Below are 22,939 nucleotides of genomic sequence, written 5' to 3'. Positions count from 1 at the left end.
TTTGAAAAGACCTGGATGTGACTCTTTCGGTATGTCAAAAATGTACATCCAAGTTCAGTTGAACAGGATTAAAACATCATCATGCATTGTTTTCCATTCTTTCTCAAGCTTTTATAGTTCCTCTCAGCACCTACAGACATAGCACTAAACTGAAGGACTTCGTGATACTCTCATGTTCTCTTCTATGCCCCCTGGGATCTGGAAAACCAGATGTCATTTTTCTCTAATTTAAGCAATAAGATGGTATCGTTTAGCTGTTACATTTCTACTCTCTGACTAGTTGATTATCACCACAATATCCAGACTGAAAAGAATTTAAAAGTAATATCTTTCCCTTCTCCAGATAACAGAAAAAATGAGATAGAAAAGTGTGTGTCTGTGCATGTGAAATGTAATGAGGGAAAGCCAATTAAATGAGCAGAGTTTTGCTGAATGCTGTGGGGTTTAGAGTAATTTTTATTTATTCCTGTGGTAAGTTTCATAAGCTTAGTTCTCCTTTCAGTTAGGGAGATTTCTTCTTCTGGTCACAGTTTTGTGATTGCAGTGGAATGTAGCTGTCAGAGCTTGTGGCAAGGAGTGCATTTAAAATATATAGGGCTCTGAATATCAGGGAATAAAACAATCTACAACATATATTCACTAGAGACACTGAGTGGAATGCAGAGCAGAGAAATGATGCTTTCTGTTGCTCGCATTTTCTACCATTTTGAACTTTCATCATTATTTGCAGTTCCTCTACAAAGAGGGGATTACAATAAACACTTCTGGGGTCAGAACCCATCACTGCAACATATGTGCTGTATAATATCCAGAAATTATACATTTCTGGAATACTATGTGCCAAATAATAAAAGAGATTATGAAGCCATAATCAATCAGAAATCTCCAGTAACATTAAGAGAACTATGGTAGCCATATCATATAGCTATAAAATATATACTATATAATACATTATATAAATATTCCCCACAAAAGAACAGGGCTGCTTAGGTCACAGAGACATGTGAGGGAGAAAGATTTTCTAAGACTCTGGTTCATCAACACTTCTCTAATCTCTGCAGGCAACAGTATTTTCTTTTTCATCAGAATTGCCTTTTCTTGTGTGCCTTAGTTCTAATCTACAGGACCAGAGGGAGAGTCATTTTCAGTCAAGAGAGCCCAGGTTCAGGGCTGAAAAGCAGTGAGAGGGACTGAGAGGCCATACAAGCCCCATTGTCATTGCGACTAAAAGCCTTAAATGTGAACAGAAATTGGTGTATGCTCACGAGGCAAGAAACAAGATCCTCTCCTGAAAACCAGTGGCTCAAGGTCTCAGTTAAAGAGAGTGCAAAACTTCTATAAAGTGCACGATTTGCTGTGGTGAAAACAAGTTACCTCTGGCTTTTAATTCTATAGGGTTCTGAGCACTGTTGTAGCTTATATTCAAGGCTGCAGAATGTGAGGAACAGTTAAGAGACATCCACAGGACATGTTCTATTACAATAAAATTGTACTTTCTGGTGTTTTAAAACAAATCCAAGAATCTAAGCATGCCACTCTGGCCTAGTGCTCATTGTGTCACTTGTTAATGCTGTTTTGTTTCAGAATGTCTACCAGATCCTTACAGTCTAGAAAAAATGTCCATATTAAATAAACCTACAAAGTAATGGTTGGAGAAGCTGGAGCAAATCATCACTTTCTTAGTTTAATAAATCCCAGGTTCTTCATGGGAGTGCCCAGTCCTTTCATTGTATTGGAATGCAAGTACTTTCATTTTTTTTTTTATTTTTAGTGGTAAACTTGGAAATAACCACAGAATAGAATACAAGTTGATACTCAGGTCTTAATAATAAGAAATCAACCAAGATTCAAACAGAAAAAAACCCCATAAATTTAAATGCCTGATCAACTTATTCTCCTCTAGTCTTTTAATCTATAATACTTCCATCAATTCTTTTCAGGTTCTATCCTTCTGGCAAGTGTTCTGATCACTGAACTACTGGTTTATGTTTCTCTGCTCACCAGCTTTTTGCATAATGGTACAGTTGCACCAGGACAGAGATGCATACAACTAATGCCTAACTGGTTTGTTAGTCATATTCTCCAGAGCCAGAAAAAACAACTTAAATTTGCTCAGCTAGGAAAAAAAACGGGGGTTGAAGCACTGGAAAGTCTGAGAAGATGTGAAGAGTTGAGCACAAACCTGAGGACCCAGCTGAGCTGTCTTTACTTTCCTATGAGCCAACCCATGATGACAGCTTTGAATCCCATCTCGAGGTGTTCAACCTCCCAGTAATAATGTTGAGAGTCTCACCACCCAGATTCAACTTCTGGATTCACAGTAATGTCAAAAAACTGAAAGTCAGAGAGCACAATTCATGCCTTCCAGGGAATTAAGCCTTTTACAGTGCATGCCTCAGTACTCACTGTAAATTGAATAATGTCTAAAAATGGGTAAGTCTAAATATGAGTATGCTTATACACAAGTAACCTAAAAGATGGTGGTGCAGTTTATAGATGCTTCAAATAATCTTCTGTTACGATTATGATTTGAATTTCAGTTAGTAGGGTCAATCAAACAATCTCAATATTACTTAAAGAACAACAAGCATCAAAATTCAGCCATCACTCTGCAAGCTGCCCCTACAGTTGCCCTTAATTACCAATAAGTCAAATGAATACTAGGTTATGGTCTTTCCTGTGGCTAGCTAGGATTTTAAATTCCAGTCAGCATTTTCCACATTTTCCATGTCTACTTCATACATTCCAAATGCTCTGTGAATTTTCATTGGGTTAATAATGTTATTCTTTTTGGTGAATGTCATCTGTTTGGTAAATATCACCAAATGCCATGTGTTTGGTAAATAACATTAATCGTGTGCCTCAGCTAAATAAAGAGGTCAGACTATTTACATGGGTCTTAAATTGTTTATCATTTGTAGTACATAGGAGCCTAACTGTGTTTCAGTCAAGGGGAAAACAGATACAGGAGTAATAGAGTTACTGTCATAACTTAAAAGCATAAAAATTATCTAGGATACTGTCACAAATCTAACTACTTAATGACACATTATAGGTAACTTCTGCACAGCAGTCCCTGACTGAAAAATTCGGGATATGAAACAACTTAAAAGTTACTACTTTTGTAGCTACTTTTCTTTAGTAAAAGTTGGATAACAGCTGAAGTGAAGAATAATACTTTTGTTTAATCTGCCTATTATTGGTTAAGCCAAGTACTCTGCAGGTACTTGGCCAAGAAAACATAGAAGGATATTCAGGTGTCACTGGATGTAATTTTGGAGTTTACACACTTTTGTAGCCTGGCAAGCAAAACTATTTCACCCAAGATATCATGCATGCGCAGGGCTGCCAAAAATATGTTTAAATGTTACAGATCTCCAGTGCCATCTGGCCAAGCAGCTTTTCAGATACAGTCTAGAGACATAAGAGAGAAACACTGCTGGATATCTCATAAGAGAGATCTATTATATCTATTTCCAAGGTATCAAAGATCTTATCTAAAATACAGCAGACCACCATCAAAAGTAGACACCGTATTTTCCAAGAGAATTAAGGAACAAAACCATGAAGAAGAAACTTCATAACCTCTCAATATTATAATGTATTCACATATATACTATGGATATAGACAACACAGATACAGAGACCCACACATGCATTTGGATTTGTCAATGGTGACATGGTTTGTTACCATTTATAAGACTAATATTAGAACTAACTGTACAATGCAAAAGATGAGAAATAAATACGAGCTATTTCTTAAAGGAAGATACAAAAAATACTTAGAGAAACCCCAGAAAAACCTGAGCTCTCTCTGGTCAATCTACTTCTGATTTATCTTCTTGATGCTCTAGATACCTCTTATTACAATACCTATTTTACAACAGGTATCAGGTAACATTTTACCAGCTTTATAGCTTCACATCTGAGGTCATTCTGTAATATGGCCTCCCTCTAATTTTCTTCTTTTATCAGCATTCATAACCTTTGCAAAAATAATTTTCTAATAAAGAGCAGTAACATGCATTTCAAACTAAAAAAGTATGAAAGGGGAAACTTGCAAGTTGCTAATAAAAGCAAATGATGTTTAACAGCAGACATTAAGAATACAATTGCTGGAAACTCATGAAGATTTAATACTACCATTTAATTTTATAACAGGGCAGGGGAAAAAAAGACCACAAAATAACCATAGTCAGCAATACACTCTGAAAATTTAGTCTTTTCCTACATCCAGAGATTGTCAGCAGACTGTTTTCAAAAATACATTCACATTTTGACAATGAATTTTATGCTTTCACTGTTTTAAAAATAATTCTTTTTATTAAAAGCCTGAATTTTATTAAAAACTGTTAATACTCAGCATGAAAAGTTCTGAATGACTAACAGTTAAGTAGTGTCATGCCATTTCACAAGCAAATTTTTGTAATTTTGAACTTTTTTCAAAGAGCCGTGATTTTAACTCTGTCGAAGAGACAAACCTGAGGGAGATTTAGCTAGTAAATATTATCAGGGATTTTTGAATCATTATAAACTTTGCCATGGAGGGGAAAAATTGTCTATGTCACAGTAGAAAAATGAGATAGACTACTCTAAAATTGACTGGCTAAGGATAGAATCAGTTTTAAAATTAATTCTAGAATAAAGTGATGAAAATACCTGCACAGGGTACAATTTTGGACAATATAAACTGGTCCCTCTCTAGATCACAGTGCCCTGAAAGCCTGATTTTTGAGGCAGAATCATAAAGAATCTTGTATTTCTCCTGCACTAGGAACAATGTAATTTATTAAAATAAATAAATACTCATGTATGCATTCTAATTCTCTGTCAGCAACACCAGCTGAGTAGGTGGGCCTGTTATAAACTCGGACAGCAGTTCCCCTCTTGTCTGGCTTCTTAACTGGGTCTGTGCCAGAGCACTAAAGAATCTGTCAACGAGCAGTGGAAGCGAAGTCTACCCTGTGTCACACACCTATAAATAGGCACGTATGTATATGTATGGGCATGTCACAATGTATTTCATTTTCTACTGCAAATAAACAAGCACATTTAAAATTCTCCCCGAAACATTTCCAACAATTAAATTTGGCAATTTTCAAACAACACAAGGGCAGTGGAATGTACAGCCTGTATTCTATTTAGAACAATATGAACTATATGCATCACATTCCCTTGCTTCACATCCTCATATCTCAGGTACACCTGGCTGCTCGTCATTCCCTGCCCAGCTTACTCCAACACAGTGAACGGGTTTCATATTTTTTGAGCTTCCACCTTGACCGGCTTAAAGAAAGAATATATGTGCTTACCACATACATATATATGAAGTCATATCTTTACCTATGGATGTCAATACAGAATACAAAGGACTAATGCAACACAATCAATAATAATAAAAAAAGAAAATTTAAAATAAAACACACACACAAAAACCTCCGAACCCACAATGAAAAAAAGTTAATGCTCCACATGAAGCATTAACCAAAAAAACCTATAAACCCAACAAAAGAATTCAGAATCTCTTCTTAGCTATCCCTTCCACAGATGCAGCAAAACAATTTGGTATTGATCCACAAACCCTCTATCCCAGTTCACAGGTGGAAAATTCAGCTGCACAACCACTTGGACCTCTAGACTTGATGACTCTTCCTCCTTCCTGTAACTATCCTGTTAGAAGAATCTTGGCTGCAGCTTTTCCTAAGGGGTCAAAAAGATATTTAATGTGATTATATTGGGGCAAACACAGCCCCTGAAACTCTTTCACATCATCTCTTGCTTATGGCAGCATCTCTCTTACTCTGCCAGCAAGGAACACCTTGTCAGGCATCATAAAGAAGCAGTAATCTAAGATAAAAACCTCTTCTTTCCTGTTAGGATTAATAAGAAATGAAGCATTCTGCTGACAAGGATGAGAAGGCAATATTTAAATTAGAGCCAAACCTAGCATACACTGTGTGTAATTTGATTAAACAGAAATCTAAGTGATCAGTGTTAACAAGGGTCCACTTTGTTTTCTGATAAACAGAGAAACGTTAAACAAACTCTCCCCAATTAAAAATGTGGCCAGACTGCCTGCTGCTGTGTTCTGTGGAACGAGGGTGGCCTTCAGGGAGGGTGGCACAGCACTGGCAGCCATCCAGGCGGCGCAGCGGAGAGCATCTCTCCGTGCACAGGTACTTAGTGGCACTCCCGCAGCGAGGCTGGCGCCGCACGCCCCGCACGAGCGGGTCCCGCTGCCCCCTGGGACAGGATCGCTGCTGGCCACTCACTGCGGCTAAATTACAAATCCACTTGCATGAAACGGAGCCTGCCCCAGTGCCAGAAACCAGACAAAGACTATGCAAAGAGTCAGCCCTCAGAAGGGATAAAGCAGCTCCTAGAGGAGAGACAGTGATTAAATAAAGTCCAGCAAATGATGCCAATAAACAAGTTTTCAATTATCAAAGGACACCCAGGCAGCCAAAAAGAGGCTGCTAAAAGCTGTAATCACACTATTCTACAGTACCCACTTGAAAAAGTAGAGAAACATAATATATTTTGGCTGGAAAAGAATGCGTAGAGCAGACTATTTAAGAAAATTGCAACCTGCTAGAAAAACAAGCTTGAGCGCCTTCTATTTAAGAGAGTGGGGCTGCATTTCAGATCCCATTTCTTACTTCAGGTGAATTATATCTCTGAATCACATAGCAGCTCTCTGCCTGCATCTGTTTTTCTTTGACACCATTACATACTCCCACCCTTGACCCCATCTGAGACTGAAAAGCTCTGGGAACTGATAAAGGAGTTAAATTTTCCAGGAATATTTGCTTTTATTTATAAATTAATTCACTTAAGCCACATTAATGTAATTTGGGCATTTGCTTTCTGAAAAAAAAGTTGTTCATTTGGGTTTTGCTGGCATGAAAGTTTACTAAAGTAAATTCCAAAGATGTAGCCAGAGGTATTAGGATCAGAAAAAGGCTTTTAAAGTGTACTGAAGTGTGTCAGTGCATTTATACTTGCACAAGACAAATGATTTTCAGTCAGCCAGCCAAGGAAGAGAAAGAAAATTTGGAGGTTCCCTGGGCAGTCATAATTAACCAATACAGCATGAGGAATAAGCACGGAAAGAAGAAAACTGTTACTAGGCAGTATTCCAATATTTTTGCAGACTAGATTATTCAAAGATGCAATATGGTCATAGGTGGCTATGTACAGAGAGGAAGCCTATATTAGAAACAGAATTTGTAGCCAGTCATTCCAGGGGCTGAATAACTGAAGACATAGTGTTTCACCATTAGGTCATTTGTTTGTAGTCCAGATGTTTGTGTGTCTCTCTAACTAGAGATGAACAAGAATTTCATGTGTCTGCTCAATGGCTTATCAGATACAGCCAGGGTCCTGAAAACAATCTTTTGCCACATAATGGCACCTTCTATAATTCATATTTCCAGTTAAGCTTATAGACTAGTTTGACACTTGTTGCTGTTCAGTATATACTCTCTCCTTCATATTTTATTTTCAGGCCTATATTCTCTGAGTTATGATTAGCAACAGGTTCCTAAGCACAAGTGTTGATAACAGCAACTGCATGCATTCTATTAAATGTACTACATTCTGATCTCTGGGTATAAGCCATGGTAATTTCATGAGGTGAATCAGAGCTCGGACCACTTATATTTTACTACCTTCTTTAATTTTTTTCAGGAAATTAAGCATGAAACTTTTGAGGGTCAGCCCTTGCAGCTGCTAGACTAAGGTTGATGTTCACACAATGAGTTAACACAAATACACTCCCTCCTTCCCCAGTACAACTTTCTAAAGAGGAATTTAAGTGCAGCTACAGATTGAGGTGAACATCTGCATGTGTTCTCCTTGGTACTAAAGAAATGAGGCCTAATGCTTGAAGAGAGTTTTTAACATAAGTGTATTTTTCTGTGTTTTGTAAGAGAGCTGAGTAACTCAGGTATAACAGCCATAATTGACAGAAAAATGTCCTGTCATACTCTAGACTGAGTGTACTTGACTGTGTGTTGCCTTTAAAACTTTCTTTTTTCCTTTTTTTTTACTATAGCTTTATAAACATGATAAGCAAGAGTTTTAGGGTTTCCTAGAAATAAATATTTTGCACAAAGGTTTTGCCATCAGCAGATTTTCATCACACACTTGTAGTCATAGACGAATTTCAAAACAATCAGTTGGAATGAATGACATCACGATGATCTCAACGACTGAGTGGTCTTATTGTCTTGGTTTGAGATAAGCAACTGCCAACCCCCCCAAGCACAGAGAGAAAAGCCTCCCTCCTAACACCAGGGAAAGGGAGGAAAAGAGAGGGGAAAGGAAAAAAACCACTTCAAACCATGTTTATACTAAAACTACATATATTTTTCACAGAAAGAAAGAGACAATTAGAAGAGAGTACAAATATACACTCACACAAGTCTGCAACAAGTTCCCCACCTCAACTTCGTAACGAACACACAAATTCTACTGTCTTAACTACACATTACTTAAGAAAAGATTTATTCCCCAGGGAGACAAACTCAAGCAGAAAGGAGAGACCCCAAACAACACATTTTACTTTACTGAGATACCCTGTGAGTCAGTGGTGGGCCTGGTCCTCTCCATCCCCCCTGGGACAGCATCGTGCGTCCTCCCAAGAGGAGGGCTGAGAAGCGACTGCCTTAACCACTCCCACACTGGTTCCTACTTCCCTGGAAATGATGTCATAATGTGGTATGGAATACAAAATTACTGGCTAGAAGAGGTCAGCTGTCAGCTCAGCCCAGCTCAAGTCAGCTGACAGCTTCGGCCTAGTCCAGACTTCAGAGCCCAAATCTAGGCCCACCTAGGTGAGCCCATAACACTTATTTTTGGTCTCCTGTTTCCTTTTGCTACGAATACTAAAATAGGACATTTCATTAACCATTCACTGGCTGCCTCAGTCCTTCTCTTCATTGCAATATGAATAAGTTTTGTTTTACTTCATGAAACTAGAAACAGTGGCTTGAGGAAAAATGGTGTCTTTCTATATTAGGTCTCTACAAACTTGTAATCAATAATAATATTTGGATGGTGTTAAGCTCCTTTATTTACTCTTCATAAAATGTTCCTTATCTTTCTCCATACAATCCTCTCACTGTTTTTGAAGGCTTCAAAATTGGCCCTAATAGAAAAAATCCAAGTGCTGTTATTCTCATCTGCCACCAAATACAATCAACCAGATGTGCTCTCTACCTCTCATAATGGAACTTTGAAAAGTCTCCTAGGATAGGAACTCAGAACTCAGAAGGGATTTACTTCTTTTGAAAGTCAAATCCATATTTGCACATATACTATGCTATACCAGACTTCCTGAAGCACCACAAACCATCAAAATTTTTTGACGGACCTGTATCTCCCTGTTAAGTTGTTTCATAGTACCAGGCTCCTGGGAAGACCAAATCTAAATGTAGATTTGAACATAAAGCATGGGAGAGTCTGAACAACTAATTTTTCTAATTAAAGCACTGCTTAATTCTTAAATTATTTTGCTTTTAATTCCACATTCTTGCAACAGCAGACTAACTGTAGATTACTTGATTTGGTTTGCTCTTCTAGTAAATTGCCGCATTGAAAGAAAAAAGTGCATGTCAACTCAACAAATTAAAGTCAAATGTGGTTTAATCATTTTCCCTTTAGCCAAGACCATTAGCATGGTACAATTAAGTAAAAGCTAAAAGCTAGAAGAGGAGTTTGCAAGGCAGAGCTGCCATTCCTGCTGCTGAACCCTTTGTCCCACACCTACCCCTCCCCACAGCAGCAGCACCTTTCTTTGTCTACCTTGACGGAATAGGATCTTTCTTCTTATGCTTCACCCAACCTGGCCATGTTCTGCACAAGGCAAGTAGCTGTCTAGAATATTTTATGTCCATAGTAGTCACAGAAAATGAAAACACACCCTTGCATTGATTAGTAGCTTCTCCTGGACTCCCATTAGAGGAGGCCAGGGCATCAGAAATGTAAAGCCTTGCTGAAATCAAGGAGACCAGGTTTTCAGCCAATTTTTGTCAACATCATAGCTATTTAAAGCATTGAAATCTGGTTTAAGTGTGCTTTGAATTACATGATGCTGAACCTTTCTGGTCTGAAAATAGTCTCAATTCTTCCAGATCAAGTTTTAAAGTACTTCTTCTGTGAAGGCAAGACACACAACATTACAAATTCTCTTATACATCCCCACTGTATTTTTTCAGGTCATTTGTAAGCTAAGCTTTGAGGAAAGTCTTTAGTTCTTTCTTAGATTATTGAAATTAATTTGCATTTCACTGCTCTTTTAGACCTTTAGGGGCATTAGCACGAGACTCTACCATCATTCCAAATATTACATGATCTTGATGTAATATGCTGTGATTCCCATAGCTAGTGAATTTTATTTAGCAGGACTACAGTGGATTAACTAACAGGTTAATTTAAATGGCATATGTTCTCATTTGAAATATTTGGATAACTAAAACATGTATTTAGGCATGATTAAACCCAAAGCACATACTGATAGTAATAATCTGGGAACCAGAGTAAACAACAAATAACAACAGTATTTTCATGGGGATTTTTGTGCCCATTTGGAAAACAGCCTCTCCTTAGATCAACATGTATAGGAGTCCATCCAAAAGGATATGCACTCATGCTGAAAAAAACTGGACACAGTGAGCAAAACACTTTCTTGTGTATAGCCTGAAAACATTGCTGGGACATGTTAGTGTTGAACAACTGCAAACAACCTCACCAATTCTGCAAGGACTTCCTTGCTGTCAAATTCTAGAAAAAGATTCTTTCCCATGTGTTCTGATGTACAATGGCAATCACACTGGGTACAGTGCTAACCTAACTTAGCTAAGAACTGTATTTTAAAGAACTATGGTAACTATTCTAAGAATTATGTTTAACTATGTTAAAAGTACAATCTTTCCAAAATAATACCTTTCAGAATGGAGAGAGCCAAGTTTCTGTCTCTTACAGTTCCATGTGTATGCTGGGGCAACGCATGAACACGAGACTGAGGAATCTTTCTTTGGGGCAATTCCAATGGGAAAATGCTCTCAGACATTAAAACAGATTTTGGCTAATATTTCTTAGATCACAGAAAACTAATGATGGAGAAATTAACTCCATATATGTCCCCTGAATCCCAGCTCTTCCAGGTTTACAGAAAGGGAACCAGACACAGGCAAACAACACAATATGGCCAGACTGTCTGCTCAAAAAGCCCAGGGTAACAACTCTAGCAAAGCCCTACTGAAAGCCTGTGATATTCATCCCTCACAATCAGAGCAGTATTTGCCTTCCTTCATCTTCAATTATCATTTTCCTGAAGGCTGAAGGTAAAAGGCTATTCTGTCTTTTGCTTTATTTCCAAATGTTCCAGTTTCCCCATCAGATAAGTTTGACATCTTACATAGGTGTAAGCAGGGCACAGTTACTTTTTCTGTGCTGACCAGTAGCAAGTTTATAAATCAAAGATTTATTTCTAAACCCTCACATGATACTGTAGTTCTTAATATACATGATCAGATTTTTAAAATACATTAGTTATATGTAAAGGAACAGCTGCAGTATACCTGTAGAATTCACAATTTAACACTTTTTTTTTTTTGAACAAAACAAATTTGAAATATGATCTTGGAATTTTGTGAGCTGATTGGAACATGAACTACTTTAAAAATATCAACATAAAGGTTATAATTCCTGAGGGAAATGTGATAATACTAGACAACTTTGAAAAACATCGGAGTCCTAAAATAGGATTTGAATTCACCTGAAAATCCATTTCAGTTGTTTGTGCTGGTTACCTGAAAAACTACAATGTTATTGAAATTTTCTTCTTGTATGCTTCACTGCATGATTCATGCATAGAATTACTGTTCATCAGCATGGGTTGTGTTGTGCAATGGGATTCCTGCTTGTTATCCAGCTGTGAGAAATGCACAAGCTGTAAAGTAAGTTACGAAGGGAGTGAAAGAGACTGAAACCAATGCAAATGAACACAGTAACAAATGAAAAAAGTATAGTACTATTTCTAAAAGGAAAGGGGAGAAGCAATGGATAATTTAGGGTTAGAATCTAATAAACATGTTCATTTCAAATCTCTTGACCTCTGGGTGTAGACAGTACTTTCTCAGTACTGCAAATTTGATATTTTTTCAAGGATACTTCTCTGTGAGAAGTCTTGCCTCTGTGTTAATGCACAAATTCTTCACTTCAACTTTACAATTTTGTTGTTTCTTTCCTCGTACAGAAGTAGCCTCAACATTGATGTTCCTATTCTTATCTCGGGTTATTAGAATTTTACCTACTTAATGCTTGTGATCCTTTGAAGAGAATAGATTTTACATGTTTATAGTCAGTACTCATTTATTTAATGAAATGAATGACAGAAAATTCCAAGATTTAAGGAAACTCACAGTGTTTTCTAAATTCCAGTGTTTGCTAATACCAAAAGTATCAAATAGTCATAACCATAAACTTCAAACTTATCACAGCTGACTGTACTTGTAAAGAATCTAGGATACAGCTTTCTGATTTACTCAGTACTTGAAACTTTATTATTTATTTTGAGAGAATGTGTATATGAGTGCAGACTAGCTGACAGTAGTCATTCTCTCCAAACTATAAACATATTAAGAATTGTGAAACAGGAAAAGACTGGCTGCAGGCAAACTACCAACAAGTAACTTCTAAGAGACCAAGATATGATCTCTTCTTAAAGGGTAGCAGATGTTGTGATCATGATCTTTATTTACAGAAAACAAATTCTTTTAAACATTTATGCTTTAGAAGAAAACACAAGTACATAAAACAGTGTAAAGATTTAAAGTAACTGTCAGTCATTTTGTTACCAAGGTTTTAAATCTGTAAGGCTTCTCTTCTTGCAAAGCTTTAGTTTTAAGCCTATAACAAAGAATTCTTGAATCTCATTAGAAATAGTCTACATTCTCAAATACAGTGCAGAATTCTGGCAACTGTAAATGTTTCCAGTGCATTTTCTTCTCCAAAAATAAAATTTAAAAAAACCCCAAAACCACAAAACATCTTTGCTGCCTCTTTAATGCTTTAATATTTCTTTATGGTGTTGGTTGAAAATACTGGCTGCCCAATAATGCTGTGCTGTGACTGTGTTCAATAAATAAAATGTAAACAAACGAACTTTTATCAGATCATCTTAGTATATAGATAAATTAATGAGCATGAAGGCACTACATATTTCAGTTAATTCTCAATATTTGTCTCACAATTGTTCTTTAAAGGTATATTTTGAACTGAGTTGACTATTTTTCAGCTTTAAAATCTTAATTATATTTCTTCCCAATAAAAATTGATATATTAAAGACTCATAACATATAAATTTGTAACCTACCACACATCAGCACTTGAATGACCTTTCTTTGCCAATATAGAAGCTTTAGAAAGTTCATGTAAAAACCCATACATAAGTTTTAGAAATCTCTGCATTTTGCAGTGATACGGTTTTATCTAGAAACAGTGACCCCATCAGGTACAGTTTCTTTTGTAAATTTGAAACAAAAAAATCCCCAAACCAAAATCACGCACAAGACTGTAACTGGAGATATCATCATCAATCTCTTAACAATATAATTGTTTGTTTAACTTGTATTATTTCTTCTAGTAATAATATAATATTCATAACTAGCAATTATAACAATTTTTCTTTTCTTTAAGTATGGGGCTCCCTTAAGGTGCAGTCACAAACCCATGTGACTAAACTCCTGAGGGCAATTTCCCTAAATAACCACTGATGAATGATCCGCCACTCTTTGTGTATGTTTGAAATATTTTTGTTAATTTCTTGGAAAGCAGTACCTTGAGCACTCTTCCTTATTTTCTCTCCAGATAATTGTACCAAATAATAAGAAACATTATTACTATAAATAAAAATCCACCTTCCCTTGACACCCTTAAATGTCTACATTTCTTTTGTGCTGAAAACTAGGGCGGTGGTAGGCTACGATATTTTTCTTGTTCCAGATCCGAGTCTTATTTTTAGATACATTATTACTGCTGAGGAAACAGAGAAGCTCTGCAAAGAGTGTTTGTATACCACAGTTACATAGTTTTCCATCTGGGTAAAAAAAAGAATTTCCTCAGCCTTTTTTTAACATATGGAGTTTGTCACATCAATCATTGGTGGAAAGATGTAGTGGCATCCATGTCATATGGGTGACAGGGCTGTTTTACATAGTATCAGTATTTTAGATTCATGCCTTCCCAAGCTACAAAGCACAGACATTCTACTTAGCAATAGCATAGTTCTTCCAAAGAAATCTGTCTTTTGTCAAGTGTTTTCATCAGAGAGATGTAAAAATGTTACAAACAATCCCAAAGTAATAATCTGGGAACTTCAGCATGCAGTCTTTCTCTAGCTTGTATAATAAATTTGAGTTGGGTGCTTAAATACATATGGAGATCACCCCTAGGGAAACCTTTCCCTTGGTATCTAAGCTCATGGAAACCTTGTCTTGCTTTAGTGTTTGGATCAGTGCAGAGGCCCAGTCAGTGAGACAGGATTTCAGATGTGGTCAAAGAATTGGAGGCCTGTGGTCAGCACCAACCTCAGGGACCAGTACTCACACAGTTCCAGTCTTACTCAACTTGTTAATCAATGACCTGGACAAAGTGATAGAATGCACCTCAGCAAGTTTGCTGACGATATGAAACTGGGAGGAGTGGCTGATTTACCTGAAGGGTGTGCTGTCATTCAGGAGGACCTTGATAGGCTGGAAAGTTGAGTGGAAGTTCAACAAAGGCAAGTGTAGGGTCCTGCACCTGGCGAGGAATAACCCAAGTACTGGTACAGGCTGGGGGCTGACCTACTACAGAGCAGCTCTGTGGAAAGGACCTGGGAGTCTTGTTGGGTAACAAGTTGTCCACGAGGTAACAATGTGTCCTTTCAGTGAAGGGGGCCAATGGTATCCAAGGGTACATTAGGAAGCGTGTGGCCAGTAGGTAGAGGAAGGTGATCCTTTCCCTCTAGTCAGCCCTAGCAAGGCCACATCTAGAGTATTGTGTTCAGTTCTGGTCTCCACAGCTCCAGAAAGAAACTACTGGAGATGGTCCAGCAGAGGGCCACAAAGATGATTAGGGGCCTGGAGTATTTGTTTAGTCTATAGAATAGAAGCTAGAGGGGATCTCATCAAAACATACAAATCTCTCAAAGGTGGGTGTCAAGAGGATGGTGCCAGCCTCTTTTCAGTGGTGCCTCATGACAGGATGAGGAGCACTGGCCATAAACTAAAACACAAGAAGTTCCACCGCTACATGAGGAAGACCTTTACGTTGAGGATGGCAGAGCACTGGAACAGGCTGCTCAGGGAGGTCATGGACTCTCCCTCTCTGAAGACATTGAAAACCCACCTGAGCGTGTTCCTCTGTAACCTGCTTCAGATGACCCTGCTGTGGCAAGGGGGATTGGACTAGATGATTTCCAGAGGTCCCTTCCAACACCCACTACTCTGTGATTCTCTGAAAGATTATAAAAATCTTGCCCCATTTATTTGTACTTCAACTTTAAAATGTAAGCATTATATCTCAAGCCTCAAATGTATCAAAATGGGCCTGTTACGGTCTGCCACTTTCCTGTTAGAGATCACCTACTACCACCATTCTTACAGCTCCTTTCTGACACAAAAATTATGCCAGCTCTGAAGTATCCCTTTTCTCTTGTCTACAGCACCTCAATATTGTCAGCAATTATAATTTACCCTGGTAAGGCACTTACTGCCATTTACTGTTCAGTACATTGGCTTCTTGACCTCTCTACGAATAGCCGGATAACTAATTTAGGGTATAAATGGCTGTGATAATTATAATTCAATTTAATTTCCTTTCAGTAATTCACACACAGATGTTTTGATATCACTGAAACTATTAGCTGAAGAGACCACACACTGCAGAGTTCCTAAAAATTTAGTCCTAGAGGACTTAGGCAGGATATGAATGCAAAACTGCAGTTTCTGAAGATTATTATTTCTTAAGAGTGGAATCCTAAGAAATCCTTAGACCTCAACCACTGGGACACTCAGCCTGAAAAATCTGAATTTTGGCATTTAATTTTTCAAAATTAAACAGCACAAATACTTATTAGGCATAGCAGTGCCTGGCATAACACAATAGCATAATAGGTAAGCAAACCTGTCTGGTTGTCCTGAAAAACCTGCCAGGACAATTTTCTATCTATGCCAACTCTCTGCTCTGTTCCAGTCAAGTTTTCTAGGTCAGATAGCCTTCAAAATATAATCCCAAGGTGAAATTAGCAGTGTTCATCATTCCCTTCAAGGTTTTTAACTATGAATTCAGTAAATAAAACATTACATTAGGACAATATGATGTAATGTCATCTCGCTTTAAAAGAATTCAAATAATTTCTCCTCAGAAATGCCCACATGGGCTTAAATAGTTATTCAGGAAGAGATGAATCTCCTAGTTTATTACTATAATACTGACAGTGAGGGGCTGCTCCTGATTCTTTTGGTGAGATGATCTCTTTGAAACAGGCTTATGTCTGCAAAGTTCTCCTATCTGAATGTGTTGTGCTTCACTTAAATAAGCCCTTCATTTTTAATGGGTCAAAAAATCTACCATCTTTGCAAATAAACACACGGCAACAGCAATCCTTACCACAACAAATTCCCAGCCAGTCCATATAAGCAACAAATCATTTACGTTTGTCTCACAGAACTCCAAATGGTAAGGGAAAGCAGAAATATACTTTGTCACTCCTAGAGAGAGAAGCAAAAATTAAGAAGTCATTGTTGCACGGGCCCCTGGTGAGCCTGATGACACCACTTGACAAAGCACATATGTCATTAATGTCCAGGATAAGGAATCCATTCCTGTCAGAGGACTTACTGGCATTAATGCCCCTGTAGGACTTTGTTTAGAAAAGCAAGTTGTCACTGCTGTCTCTGAGTGTCCCTCTCAAAGGAAATGTATCACTTTGCTTTTAGAATGAGACAAATAAAATAAAGCACCGAGCATGTCACAGGAAAAAACAAGGAACCTCTGAAGCATGCATAGTTTCATGTCCCTTCCACGGGACTGGTACAAAAAGGGATAAAATGACACAGATGCTCGATAAAAGGCAAGGCAAAGCAACTGTGAGGAACAGTCCTATGAATATCATGAGAGGGGAGCACCTTTTGTCCAGTAGCTTGCAAATTTTGCAATCACACACGCATATGAATGTAGAAACTTCAAGTCTCTCTGCATAATGCATTTTAGATGGTTTTCCCTGCTTGAAGATATTGCAAGCAAACTGTCTGAAAGGTGATTTGTATCCCTGGGTATAACTGTTTCATTGGGCTTCTGGTAGCAAGCAATTGTTTGTCAGATGTGATGCTCATAAGACCTTTAACTATAGTGATACTAGCAATTGCCTCTATAATACTTAACACATAAAACAAATTATAACAATATCCTTAAGATTAGCATATAAGTAATAGTGCTATATAAAAACTCATAAAAACAAAATGTATGGCTACAATAACTGTATTAAAACAACTATTGTTCTGCTTTAAATAACCCTATGAGCCATGTTTGGAAGATATAGTATTTACTGATTAAGCATAAGAAAAAGTCTATTGCTGTCATCTCAGAAGACAGAAATTGATTCCAGTTTCTGTCTTACCTGAAGGTATTGGAAGGCCAGCTCATGACAAAAGCCCAGCAGAACCATCTAAAGAGCTTCAATAATCCTTTCATCGTTTTAAAAGAATTAAACCACATCCTTTTTATGCATCCTTTTTGTTGTTTGGGTGGGGTGTTTTTGGATTTGTTTGTTTCTTTGTTTGGGCTGGTTTCCAGAAGGGCACCATCACACCTTACAGAAAACAAAAGAGCATGATGCATATCACTAACTGAACTACTATGCATATTGTAAACACAGCAGTATCATAAACTGAACCTCTGAACTGCACTGGTGACTTAAAAAGTCAAACTGACACTAATGCTAAAAAGTCAAATTCACACTGATGTGAAACTGGCGTCAGAAAATGAATCAGGACAATATATCTCCCTTAAACAGTCGCAACATTTAGAGCCTGCAAGAAGCAGGATGCAGAACAGGCTTGTCTGAATGAGTGCTAGACAAGACTGCACCTACACATTGAGACAATTTTTCTCTGTGTGGAAATGTGGAGAGAAAACCCTCGCTTTGTCACAGAACTGGTACTTCCATTCAGTTTAGCAGTTTCATTTTTCACTTGGCAGCTGAAGTGCTGAAATCCAGTGGAAATGAAAACAAACAGAAAGATCATGTTTCTGAGACCAATATAAGCTAAATGAAAGATGATTATCCCCTTAGGCGGGGACAAATTTTACACCTCCATCAAGATGTCCAGGGATAGGCCATAGGTGTGTGGAGGAGATGAGCTGTAGAGAAGACCCATGGAAACAGCACAGCCCACTCTCTCCTGTGCTTCACAACCCCTGTGCTTCTCGTGGGATGGCAGCTGTCCTAAACCCAGTGCACACCAAGGAGGGATGTCAGGATGTCCTCCAGCCCTGAGCTCACTACAGTGACCCACTAACAGGCAATCAGGCAGAGGGGAGCCATCGAAAGAAACACCAGTCATTTTTCATTTGCCTATGGACAGGCAACTTATGATGATACTCTGATGATTACTTTCTATTGAATGAATCACCTTCTGACCCATTCTTCTCAGTCATTTTCATTGTACACTACATTTCGTTTGCCATGTCAGACCTTCAATTTTATCAGAGCCACTAACACAATTTTCCAGAGCAGCAGCATTAGCTCAGCTTCCTCATTTTGTCTCTGGTGCCTTGTAGTTTAATTTATAGGCAAAAATAAAGACTTGTTCGAACTTGCCTCCTGCCCCCAATGGTAATCTTAATCAAAACCCAAGAGCAGAATCTGGGCCTAACCTCCAGGCTTTTTCTCCCAAGAAGTGAAGTATCAGCAGATAATCCATATAATTCATATCACTATCACTGAATAAAAAACAATTCGCACTACCAAAAGAAGATTTCCAGTACTGAGATTCACAGACAGCTGAAAAGTGAGCACAATTGTTTTTCTTTCTGACAAAAATGGGAGGAGAAAATCCACACTAAAAAGCTCAAAGCACCAAATGAACAGAAAATTACAAACTAGAACAATGTAAATTGAAATACATTTGCATGAATTAATTTCTGAATCCTTTTATTCATTCATATTTAGCAACTATATATGTCTTACAAATTGATAAAATATACCAGATATTATAACAAAATCCCTTCTTTTTTCACAATTAAAGAATATAATATGAAGGACAAAATGTGTCAATTTTTGTATAAATAGGGATTCATAAATTTTATTTTTCCCCCCTGCATTGTGTGGAAGTTTCAGATTTGCTTAACACCAACAGTAGCCTGACCTAGCACAAAAGATTGTCTGCCCCAGCATTGCTTAAAACAATTTCACTGAGAATTAACCATTGCTAAGCTTTCAGAAACACTTACAGGGCAATTTCAAGTCCAGTTAGCAACTAGAAGCTCAGGTCATGACTGTGTCATCAGAATAAAATGAACATTGTACTCAGTGCACTGGCTTGTCAGTTCATTTACAGAGATCATAAATAACAATGGACCAAGGATATATCCCTGAGGTATTTCTGTAATGACATCCATTAAATTTGACATGATCCTGTTTAATAACACAAGCTGTATGTGCCCTCCTAAGTAGCTAGCACCCACTTAATTACAGATGATTCCATACCTAATCCACTCAATTTATCCTGTAAGGAATATAATTTACAAAATAGACAATAAAAACAAATCTAAATGCACTCTTGCACATTCCATGGAAACAACTTGCACTTAATCTGCAGTGTTTAAAAAGCATCTGATTTTCTTATTCTAAATTAACCATAAACATTTAAATGTTATTCTGCTCGAGAGTCCCTTGTTATTGCTGTGGCAAACTAATACAGCATCTCATCTTCTTGCTGCTGAACACCAGCAAGGGGTGCTCCATGGGATAACACCAAAATTAGATTACCGGTGTTCAAACTGTGCCTCTTCAAGGCCTGCAACCCAATCTCTGGGGAATCTGCAAGTCTGAGTAGGGTAAGCTTGGCTTTGGCCAGTCTCACTGACTCTGAACGCAGCTGGTGCTGCCACCCTGCTCTCCAAGAACAGTGAAAAATGCTGAACGAACATGCTGGTGCTAAGAGGGCATCAATGCTTCTTTTGGAGATGAAGAAAAGGAGCTGATGTGATTCCCAGTGACAACCAGAAAGTGTGATAGAGGGAGAAAGGTGAGAAAGAGAGGGAGAACAGAAGCAGTGCTTTGGCTTGCTCTACTACTTAGAATGGAGAGTAGGATGTCTCCATAGCAACCAGCAAAAAGCATGGAAAAGCAGAGAGCAACAGTGATTATAATAAGATTAGAAGAGGTCACATAGATCATCAAATAGTCCCCCAAAATTTGAGGCAATCATATAATAATAGCTGCTTAGTCTGGAAGCACTCCATAGAACAAGTGCTCCACATCCACACATCATAAACTTCTTCCCAGACTTATGACTAATTTTTGTAGTTAAAATAAAATAGAAAATATACTATTAAGGAAAGGAGATTCAAACAACAGGTATCCTTTATTCCTGTGACCAGAAAGAATCTACTGGATCTACCGGCTGATTTTAGGATAAGTATCTCACCTGCTGTTGAGCAAGGCTAACACAACAAATCCCACACATCTGCCCTGAATAGTCTGAGCTCCAGGAGAACTACACATACCAAATTTAGGAACAATATTAACTCTCAGGATGTGAGCAAGACACTTGAGTGAGATTTCTGAACACTTAAAGGAACACCAGGTCTTATGCATGAATGTTGTCTCTGACAACATATCAATATGGGCTAATACAGAACACACATATGTCTTAAAGAGACACCTGTGACAGTGAAAACAGCCCCCCCCCCCCCCCCCCCCCCCTCTCCCCAGGCTTTAGTTGCAACTCTCAATTCACTTCCAGAAAGTAGCCAGACACCACAATGATAAGATAAAAGGCTTCCAAGAGAAGAAACAATTTATTTTGCTCTCTAGTGAGTGGCAGAGACTTTTTCAGAGGGCAGAGAAGGAATACATTCACATGCTCCACCATTAGGCCAGGGCACAGGAGATAAATCTAGCTGCAGCTGGCTAGACAGACTAAATTAAAGATAGCCTGAAACTGAAAGATGCTCAACACCCTTAGAAATATGCTGAGTCTTGTCATTTCCCTCTGATATTGGAAGGAAATGCAAGGAGACAAGAGTGTTTGTACTCTAATGCACTTACACTTGTTATTTAGAGACCAGTGAGTCTTTATTTTCAAACACAGTCCCATGGTTATATATTGCTTTTAAAACCACACTGATGAAAAACCAGACAATGCATGGTGTAAGTCTCCACCAAACACACCGACCTGAGCTACAGTTCAGGGTGAAAATCTATAACTGATGCCTGTGTGCGCCATGTGAGTGGGGATAAGAAATAAAGACACTTTTCTTATCTACGTTCCTAACCATCCCTCCTTAGTGGAAAGGATGCTTTATGTTTCAGAACTGCATGTTTCATGAGAACCTGAAGAATTCCAGTGTGCCAAGAAATAAACAGAAAAGTCAAGTATATTATATATGCATCTGTAGGATAGATTTTGAATTGGCCTTCTTACATTGCATGATGGTTTCTGCTGCATTGTGTTGCTCTTGCCACTGTTTTTTCAATACTAGGTGATGTCTAATTGGGCAATTTACATACCCTTTATGCCTGTCATATTGCTACCTGTGACACTTCCTGCAGGAGTGACTTGAAAGTGCAAACTATACTCACATTGTAATTCCTGACTACAGGACACTCTGGAAAGGCAGCTCAGCTAAAGTCTGAAACCAATATGCATAAGATACAGTTTTCCCACTCTTGTGTGAAGTGCAGCTAAACTTTATGGCTGCTTTACCTTAGAACGAGATAATCCACATGGCAAAATCAATTTCAGCTGATTTGCTTTAACCTTCCTAAATCCTTCTACAGACGTGGACTTAATTTGTGTTTTCCCAATGCTGCCTTCCTTCCTTTGCAGGTACCTGTTTCAGGCTTTTATATGTCAGCTCTTTGAATCTCCACTCCTATACTTGTTTTCTTTCTACTGATACTTTCTGCAGCTGTGGCAGATTGCATTGTTTTTCCTTTCCCATTGAAGGGAGGGGGGTGAGATCCAACATGTTAGCTTCTTTTCAGTATGCCTGGCAGCACAGCATATGTGCCTCTGCCTCCCACACTATTTTCTCCATCCCCTGTATTACTGTTTGTAACAGATGTTTTCTCTGGCCTTTGCTTCTTCCTGTCGCAGAGCCCTTTGCTTCCACTGGGACATTTCTACCCTGTCATTTTGAAGCCTCTGACAGTTTCTTCTGCCAATACTAATGCCATTACGTGTGCTAACAAATATGTCACACACATGTACAGGTATGTACAATGTTTCCTAGGCACTATCATTGCACCAAAGGCTTACAACCATCCCTGGCATACGGTCAGGGAAGTCCAGCAAGAGCATCATTGCAGCAGCAGCACTGCACCTGAATGTTAATCTTGTTAGACATCTTAATCAATCCTACAATGTTTATTAAATGAAACATTTTTTTTCTCTTTTCTCATTTTTTTTAAGTAAGAAGGAAATATTTCCAATTCCTCAGTGGCTAAGCAAGTGATAAGTCCACTAATGAGAGGCAAAAGCAGGATGCATAACATGCCTGGATAACAAGAGAAGTGCTGTTGCCTTATGTTTTCCTTACTTTAATAATCTCTCTTTAACAGAAAAGCACATAGTTCAATACACAGCCTTGAGCTTTAAACTTCTGCTTGTCCTACAGGGGATTTCCTGCCCTGTCGGGTGAATTCCACTTAATAATACTG

This window comes from Pithys albifrons, chromosome 10 (genome assembly GCF_047495875.1).
Source record: "Pithys albifrons albifrons isolate INPA30051 chromosome 10, PitAlb_v1, whole genome shotgun sequence".
Taxonomy (NCBI): domain Eukaryota; kingdom Metazoa; phylum Chordata; class Aves; order Passeriformes; family Thamnophilidae; genus Pithys; species Pithys albifrons.
Note: the sequence above shows the minus strand (reverse complement) of the source record.